Source organism: Macadamia integrifolia, chromosome 9 (assembly GCF_013358625.1).
Source record: "Macadamia integrifolia cultivar HAES 741 chromosome 9, SCU_Mint_v3, whole genome shotgun sequence".
In the NCBI taxonomy this organism is placed as follows: Eukaryota; Viridiplantae; Streptophyta; class Magnoliopsida; order Proteales; family Proteaceae; genus Macadamia; species Macadamia integrifolia.
In genome coordinates, this window is record NC_056565.1 from 27,019,081 (window position 1) to 27,029,196 (window position 10,116).

A 10,116-nucleotide genomic window follows, 5' to 3' on the forward strand; every position below is an offset into this window, starting at 1 on the left:
ATTAAAATATGGATAAAAGAAAAAAAAAAAGAATACAAAAGCCAAAAGTGAGCCTCCACCTTCGGCAATGCCATCAGCAAAGGCTCACAACTGCTATCTCAAAAGAGTCAAAAATCTAAAACGTTGGCGCCCATCCATATCAGATTGTAGCTCATTAGCAATGTGAAGGGGGAGTTGCACATCATTACTGTCGTTCCCCGACTTTGCTGCTTCCTTAGCTAGGAAGTCTGCGACTGGGTTTGCTTCTCTAAAGCAATGGGAGATCTTCTACTCAATGGAATTTAAATAGCCAAGGAGATGAGACCATTCCTGAAGCACAGACCAAGGAATTAATCTGTGATGGAAAAGATAAACCGCAGAAGAGGAATCGGACTCAATCCAAAGGCTCACTTGGATCTTATCCTCCCCTTTCTTTCCCCTTTGCTTTGGGAGAGAGGAGTATGATAGGGTAGAATCCTCACCCTTACACTAAAAGGGTATTACACTTGCCATCTATGTTTTCTTACATGGTATGAAATCCTCATCCTTACCACCCAAACCAAGCTAAGTTAAAATCAGTAAACGACCTACAACCATTTGATTTAAGGACGGTTTCGGTATGCGTATCGGAACTAGTATCTTCTGATACAACCTGGATTGGTCAGTTTTGCCTTTGTTTTTCTTAAAAGGTACATTTTTTTACCGTTTTACCCCTGAAACGATATGGGTAATCGATCTAGATTAGTCAGGGATCGGGGAACGGTCTCAGATACAGCCGATTGGCCGATCCAGCCAATACAACACCGATACTTGAAACCATGCCTACAACCAAAGCCATGCCCACATATCCCTTCAAGCTTTGGACTTGTTTGGGACAACCTACACAAAGTAAAGCCAGAAAGTGAAATTTGTTTGGTGTGAAGCTACAAGCTTTTGCTCTTTCATTCTGAGCCCATATGTTCCAATGACAGAAATTTCAAATATCATATAAATTTCTATTTAGACTCTTCTCCATCTGATGTGTTAGCAGTATTACCTAATGATCTAAAGGGAACTGCAGCCAGTCTTGGTTTTGAATAAATATGCAAATCAAGCATTAACTCAGAAGAGAATTTATTGAACTGATAGTCTCATTATACCCAAAACACAATGGGACTTCTTACATTATGTATGCCATCAGACCACACTAGCCAAGTAGAGACAACCAAATCATCTTGATCAATTGCTTTTCCAGTAACATTGACAGTGAACTGTTGCTTCTCATTCAAAGACTTGAAAGATAAAACATCAGGATTAACAGTGATGTTTAGTAGTGGTTGCATGCCAACGGTCGCCTTGTATGTGGAATTAGGTATGCCAACGTTTGTAACTGTCCTTGGGAAAAAGTGTGTGAAGGATGCTCCGGAATTGACTCTAGCACCAAAGGAAGGGTAGTTAAGACGAGATCCAAATTGTTTAACCTTGGCACAAGTGATATCTTCTCCGGTGATGATTTTAATCTCTTTTGGATCATATCCCATGCTGCACAAATATTGTATGTACTCACTCTTCTGGAGATCATACACAAGACCAGGATTTATAGCCTTTAATGGATCAATATGACCAGCACCATAAGCCAATTCAGCCTCTTCATTATAAGAACTATTCATGGGAGAAGCTAGAAAACAAAAGCAAGAACAAGAAAGGTTTTTTTGAGTTAGTTTAAAAAATTTATGTCATTGGTAATGGTACATTGATACTTATGGAAGAGAGAAAATCACCTGTTGTCATTAGAGCAGATTTAATTGCCGCAGGGGACCATGATGGATGAAATGTTTTGACATAGGCAGCAGCACCGGTTGCATGGGGGCAAGACATGGATGTTCCAGATATAATGTTGTACATTACAGAGCGCTTGTCATCTTCATAATTTGAGACCCACCTTTTGGAGACCATGCAGCTAAGATGTCTACTCCTGGAGCACTTAAGTCTGGCTGTGATATTAAAAATAACACATTGGTGTGGAAAAAAAAAACATATGGATGAACCCTACTATAGTTAGCACTTGAACAATTTGTAGAGTTGAAGTACCTTGAGTATGTTTGGTGAAAATCTGCTGGATCCCCCTCCTCTTGAAGAAAATGAAGCCACATAAGGAGCTTTAGGGTCATGAATAGCTTGACTTTTGTAGATCTTGGCCACAGGTTTCCTACATGCATGCAAAGATGATCACTATTAACAAAAATTCAAGACAAAGACTAGTGAAAAGAGAAAAACTACTACAGTGTTAAAGGATTTCTATGCAAGCTCCAATTTGACACAGACTTATAAAACTTAAGAGAGCATGTTCCTTGCATTCATTTAACCTGGTACCATTCATATATTGCTCAAATTCTCTGCCTTCAGCAATGGTAAGAGCCGCTGCTGGTAGAGGATAAGAAAAGGCTGTATCATCATATCCAGTATCGTCTAGAACCACCATTCCCAGAGCATTAGCAACGAATGGTCCGCCACCACTGGAGTATGTATCGCAGTAGACAATCTTCCCTTTCACTAAATCTTTGTCCAAACTGTTAGGAAGACATTTCCTGAATTAAGAGGGGGTGGGGGGAAGAGTAAAAGTAGAATCATGTTTACTTTAAACACAGAAAAAAGAAGGAAAATGAACTTATCACTAATGTCATTTACCTTGCAGATCCAGTACTATAGTTTCTTGCAGCTTTAACTGCAGATATGATGGGGTAGAACTTTTCCTGAGTTGGGAAAGTATTTACAGCATGTCCCTGATTAATAAAGCAGAAAATTAAATCAGAACATACAATTATATATGTACTGCACAAATAAACAGGAAAGCAACTGAAATCTCTCAAATCCTATCATATGAATGAGACTATTCCTCCTTCAACAACTTTAGATGGATTAACCACTCAACAAACTATGCTTAATTAGACTATTTAAATAATCAATCATATACCCAAAAGCATCAAAATCCATAAGTCAAGGTTCTTGCTATAACACAAGATGGAAGTATAGAGATAAAGAAGAATGGATGTTTCCATGCCTTGAACAATATATAAGGGGCTAAAAATTTAAAAGAAAAAAGGAAAACAATCACTCTCACCATCATAGTAATTTTATTTCCTGTTGTGACATTGCTTATGATCCGACGATCAGTGGTGCTCGCTGCTAGAGTTAACACCCATGGGGAAAAATTTGTAATAGTTGCTGTTGCTGGTCCACTGTTTCCTGCAGAAGCAGAGGTAAGGATTCCTTTCTTCATTGCATGAAATGATCCTATTGAAACAACATCTTCGGCGAAACTTCCAATGAATTCAGCCCCAAGAGAAACTGATAATATATCAACACCATCTTCAATTGCATCATCAAATGCAGCCAGCAAATCGTGGTCAGAGCAACCAAATTTCCAACAGACTTTGTAGACTGCGATCCTTGCAGAGGGAACAGCTCCTCTTACAGTCCCTTCAGCAATGCCAAAAAGGCTTGTATTTTTAACTTCAACACCTGCTACTGTAGGAGCAGTGTGGGTTCCATGTCCTATAGTATCACGGGGGGACTTCTCTTCCTCTTCGGTGTATATATTTTCGGCATTGTAAAATCGTGCCCCGATTATCTTACTGTAGTTTCCATTCAAAGAAATGTTGAAATCAAAATCATAACTTTCTTTTCACATTCTTGAAGGAATTTTATGTAAATCTTCGATAAGCCCCACCCCTCCTCCCCCTCCCCCAGAAAAAAGGAGATGAAATAAAGAGGAAATATTCTTGCAGTAAGAGAAGAAACAATTGTTTGAAGAGAATTCTTACTTGTTGCAGGTGATGTTTTGGCAAATACCCTTCCATTTGCTTGGGGGAGGTCTAATCCCTTCATCACTGAAGCTCTCAGATTCAGGCCAGATTCCACTATCAATCATGCCAATAATGACATCACTCTCAATGGTAGGCATTCTTTTTACTGTGGATGGGAAACCCAAGAAATCCCATGATCTTGTTGTGTGAAGTTGCAAGGTTTTACTTGGAAAGACCGAGACCACACCTTCCATGCCTGCAAGTTTGTGTATGGTATGGTAACATGGCTTTACTTTTCAGATGTTGTCTATTAAAAAAAAAAAAAAAGCTAACTATAAGGGGAGATGCAAATAGGTTATTAATGTTCAATAACTAGCACCTCTTAGCTTTCTTTGCTCTTGTTCTGTGAGCTTAGCTGCAAATCCATCAAAACTATTTTTATAGCTGCAAAGTAAGGATTCTCTAGCTGAGCTGCATCACAAAAATTAAACATGTAGATTTACTATCAAGGAAAATCCACAATATGTACATTTGAACCAAATATGGAAATCTAGAAAACATTTATTCATACCTTCTTTCAAGGACTTGTTCTAACATGCGCAAATGGATAGATTCTGTGGAGTAGTCACCCTCAGCCTTTGATGGTGCACCCATATATACAATATAAACCTATGCTGACCACAGGATATAGATATAATGCCCACAATTTTTATAGCCTTACTGTTGTATAAAGATGCTCAACATACTATTCATCAGTAAAAGATACTCAAAATCAGATGTGATTTTTTCTTGCCAAGTATGCTAATGGTTAGATGTGTTAATATAATGATTTTTTTTTATGATTCAAAGTGAAAGGTTGAACTGAAACATTTATATTAACATCATTGTTATTGTTAGAACCCATGGTTAGATGATGATGATGATGTGGAATTCTGCAAAACATTAGAGGGTGACAAATACAAACTCTTTTAGTGGTTGGTTACATGCTTCCTCACCCCACCTAAATTCAAAACCTTAAAACATCCTTTTATTTATTAAAAAAAAAAAAGCAGTGACAAATTATATTATAGAAATAGGATCTACATTAGAAGCCTAAAAAGTCTAATTTAGTAAAATGAAAAATTAAGCAAAACAACATCTACCAAAGTGCTAAAACAAACATGTCAGGAAAATAAAACAAGGATTAGATTCCAAGGGTTTTTTTTTTTTTTTTGTGTGTGTGTGTGTTGAACAAAAAGTTTAGGACAAAATTATTAAACTGAAAGAGGATAAAGAATTACACCACACCAAAGTGAAAAAATGGCCCAAACAAAAAGGAAAGATACAAATGAGGCAGGGGACAAAGACTACGTCGGCCTAATAATGGGAAGCCATGAACTGAAGAAAAATATCCCAAGTTAAACCTATCCATCTCTTTCTCCTAGAATTTTGGCATAGGGTGATATTCGAAAGGGATTTTTGGTACATGCCTAAACTTATAGAAGACTAGATCTGCTAGTGGGAATATGAATAAAGTCCCCTTGGGCAGTTCATAAAAAATAAAAAATAAAAAAAAGAAGAAGAAGAAGATCTCCTTAAATTTCTTTTCCACCAAATATAATAGATGATCGCAAAAATGACATTCTACCTATAACATTGCTGACAAAATTCTCTTCTAAAAGAGAGAGAAACTGAATCTGCGTTGAAGGTGGCAAACATTTGGTCGGCCAAAATATACTCCCAGATAGCTATTGTTAAAAGAACTGACTCTAGTCATAAATCATCTTCGATATAATATTGTCAGAAGGGAGTACCTATAAAGCCAGCGCTCCATATGTCTGTGTTTGTTCTTTATCTCAAATCTAAAACAAAATGTTTAATTGATTAAGGATCACAATTTCATTGGTGCAAGCAAAACAACACTCGCCCCTCCAACCCCCCCCCCTCAAAAAAAAATCTAATTATGGGTTCTCTCAAAAAAAAAAAATCATAGAAATAACATGATTACAGATGGAGATATAGCTTGCCTTCTTCTCATTATCAGCAATGACGTGAACACCATTGAGAAAGGCCGAGGTGACAATCAGGAGAGTGATTAGCCATGCATAAGAGCTGATCAAGCTACACGAGTTAGCCATTGAAGATGAGTGCTTACGCCTTGGCATCTCTTATGATCTCTATATATATAAAGTATAACAGAGAGAAGTATTGTGGAGTAAGATTTCAAAGAGATATTTTGTAACTTTTTTTCTTCCATAGTAATTTAATTTTGCTGACCATTAAAAAAAAAAATTAAAAAATAAAAAAGCATTGTTTCTTGTAAGGTTTTATATTCAGTTTATTTATCTGGCTTCAATTAGCCTAATTACCCACTGTCATTTCATCAGATCACTAGGGGCTAACATGTATCGTACGGTATATGGACAAAATTAAAATTCTGTTTTCAAATATAATTAGCCATTATCACCAAAACTAATATAATTAGCCATAGTTAGAGACCAATCTCTCTCTCTCTCTCTCTCTCTCTCTCTCTCTCTCTCCAGAAGTTATAACCCCATTTTTGTTTTGTGAACTGAAGCTGGCTACATCTGATTTCTCTATTGTATCAATTTAAAAATTTTAATTCAAATATAATTATTAATAGTTAAATAAATAACTGACTTGATCACTCTTTGTGGTTAAAAGATCAAAATATTTTATATGCAAAAGAGATGGCCGCTTGATCCGTCGCCTGTTCTAGGTTAGAGGGCCAATGAGAACATGTGTAAAGGAATCAATATGGATGAAATTTTTTATTTCAGAAGGATGAAATGATAACTAACTAAACAAGTAGAACCCAAGGGGGTAGCGCAACTGGTGAGCAATGAACTTGGTACGAACCGTAAACTTGGACGTCCTAAGTTCGACTCTTAGTAAGCACACCTTACGTCACTCATATGGGGATGTTTTAGTGCTCTTCATCGCTTTCAGTGAAAGTTGAATGGTTTTCATTTAACCTTGGTATGACCCGATTCATGCGATTGTGAGGTCAATATAGGTTAGCAGAATACCCTTTTTAGCAAAAAAAAAAAACAAGTAGCTTTTTTTCCATTATTTTCAACTGATTTCACTTTTAACAACAATGCGCGTATAGCTAAAGCTTGATATTTGATCCGCTGCCACCTAGGTATGGTAGGTTTGTTTCCATGGTTTGCTTGCAATTTGGTATTAAAGCCTTATCACTCTCACCTATCCCTTAAGGATTTGTCCACATGGACGGGCTACCCAAAGTAGGACTCTTCACCAAGTGTAGTATTCCCAATTACATGTATTGCCACCCTAGAACAAACCCAATTAAGTTGGTGTCACTAGGGCTATATTATAAATAGCATGTGTTGATCAACCCATCAGTAATTGAGAATAATACACTTGGTGAAGAGGAGATAAACAATGGAATATGGGAATATTCGAGAAATCCCACTATCCCTCTAGCTTGCTGCTACTTTAGGCAAATCAAAATTAAGGATAAGCTTTGTGTAAGAGGGATTACGACATAAAATAAATATAAAAGGAGGGAGAGGATTTCTTAAAAGGTAGCATGGTCTTACACCAGTATGGAAATGAGTGGGAGCATTAGTAGAAGCATAAATAGGGGTGGAATTTCTGCCTTTCATAGGGGCTGGATGGTCATTTCACCTCCATCTATGTCTGGGTGTAGAGGCTACGCTACCTCTGAAGTTTCTTTTCTTTAGAAAAAAAGATTTAATTAGGGTGGATTATTATTATTACAAATCACAATGGTTTGTTAATTTTCCAATCTATTCTATCATGTGGACAGATATGCCAATTTTAACTACTGGATAGAGTAGACACGGTCTAGATTAGCATTACTGTATAATTTATTTTAGTTTATGTTATGGACCATGGCCTATACAGTGCGCCAAGGTCTATCTCTCTCCTCCCCTAATGAGGGGTAAAATTATCATTTCATATAAGAGAAGATAAGAGATACACACATGAGAGCATTGGTCTAAGCCATGTCTATGCCACGTTTCTGTATAAAATACATATTTTATTTGGACATCTAAATGTGCCATAGATATCAAAACTTGGCATTTCTAAGTTGTGCTTCACACACACACACACGCACACAAAGCTCCTTTCGATGCTCAGTTGCACTTTCAACATGGCAAATCGAGTTGCCACCCTTTATCACCAACTTACGTTGATGAGCTAAGCTCACTTCTATATTAGTCTATAACATATATTATTGAAAAAATTCTATCACTTTCTTATACTTACTCTATATTTACTCAAACTTTCCTACTTTAAACATTTGATTTTCCCAAAAAAGTAAATTCCCACCTCTTCTTCTCCTTTGATAGTTTAAACTATCCAAATTAACCCTCTTTTCCATGTCTGATTTTTGTTTTAATTATTTGTTCCCCTCTTAATGTACCCTTATTATTTAGTTTCTTTTAATGAACAAAAGTGGGACCCATATCTTACTTCTTTTTTCTACGCAATCGTAACAAACCCTTCTCCAACATCATTACCACTGATGGTAATGAAGCGTAGTCCACGAACTTTGTCCACACCTATTTTTACTCAAAGTCTTCTATTTCTGATATTTCCCTACTTTTAAATTTTTTCCATTTTCTTGTCCACTGATGTTTTTAAATGACTAAATTACCCTTCGTTTTTACCTAATCGATCGATTCTCATAGTTCCAAACATTGCCATCGGCATCATTTCATGTGGCATGATGAGGGAAGTTGAGAAATTACGTTACTCATTAAGGGAAGGGATGATCATGCAACGAGCGTGTAATTGAATCCCCACGGTTACACAATTTTATATTTTGGGTAAACCCATGGTGTGATGATCACTAAGAAAAGTGCATTGGATCAAAGGGTCAGGACAAAGAGAAAATGTGAGAGATACGTTATATTAAATTAGCCATGATACGGGTCTGAAATAAAGGATAGCATGTTATAGACATGGTAAAGTTCACACGCAATAAGCTCAAAGCTTGGCTTATGTTGGGTTCCTTTCTCTAGACAAAACACATTGAGGCTCTGGGTAGAAAGCTTTGTCTATTTAACTTCTTGGAAGAAGCCGGGTTTCCTAAAAGGCAATGCGGCCCATACATCAATGCAAAGGCCTATGGGGAATAGTCACAGAAACATCAATAAGGATAGGTTTGATGGGGGTACTAACCTTGGGGTTGAGTATGGTGTTTCCTGCACTAGACCGGTAAAGTTATTTCTTGAAGTTGTTTTACCTTCATAAATGGCAACCAAAAACCTCCTAAACTTCTCATAGAAGTGATCTCCATTACTTCTTTCGTTAGCAATTATAATCACAAAAAGATGAAAACAAAAAAATCAATGTCAAGTGTTCTTTCAGAAGGGATTAGGGAAAGAAGAGAGTTATGCAAGGAAAAGAATAAAGATTAACTATGATCTGTATTGGTCCGATGCGGCTGGTTTGAGCCAATTTTTGTTGTTGATTATTATATCGGTTGACAAATTACATAAAACATTAAAAAATTATAAAAAAAAAATGTCCGATATATATTAGGTGTATCAATTGATATGCTTGTTATGTATAGCCCAATACACCCAATTCGATATGTCCGATAACATAAACAGTATGTATCAACCAATACTCCAAATACGATATCAATACTTTAAGCCATGAATTGGAGGTTATTAACCTGCATCAGGTCGTTATGGCCAATCCAGCTGATGCACTCAATGCCGTGACTAATATAATTAGGGGAGAAACAGGGCTGGGTTGGGCTGGGCTTCTTAAAATCTTAGCCCAACCTTGAGTCTCCTTAACTGGGCTTGAACCTGTCCAAAACCCTGACTCAGGGCCGCAAAACTTCAACCCAGGCCTAACACTTTAGGGTTCAACCCAACACATACCCGCCTGGATAGTAGTGTGCACATAGTTATGGCCTTGACTACTGGACTGAAGGTTTCAGTGCAGTCAATTCCTTCTTGTTGATTATACCCCTTTGCAACAAGTCTTGCCTTGTAACGTTCAACTGTGCCATGAGACTTTCTTTTAATCTTGAAGACCCATTTTAATCCAATAACATGGAGCCCAGGTGCAAGAGGGACTAATAGCCAAGTGCCATATTTCAAAAGGACATTGAACTCTTGTTGCATTGCATCACGCCACCTTTCATCTTTTTGAGCTTCTAGGTAACATGAAGGCACTATATCAGAGTGATATTGAGCCAATGAAGCCGATCGAAGTGGAAACTTTGTTGATGGGCAAGGATGGGGCCTCAAATTCATAGCATGAGTTCTTTGCACCGTTGGTACCATAGGTAAATCTGACACAATTGGAGCTGCAGTTGGAACATCATCATTAGTAGAGG

At 37.2% G+C, this 10,116-nt stretch overlaps 1 pseudogene; it reads right to left on the bottom strand.

The window, feature by feature from the left end:
- Positions 1-1,054: 1,054 nt before the first annotated feature.
- On the bottom strand, positions 1,055-5,891 carry LOC122088661 (annotated as a pseudogene).
- Positions 5,892-10,116: the final 4,225 nt, after the last annotated feature.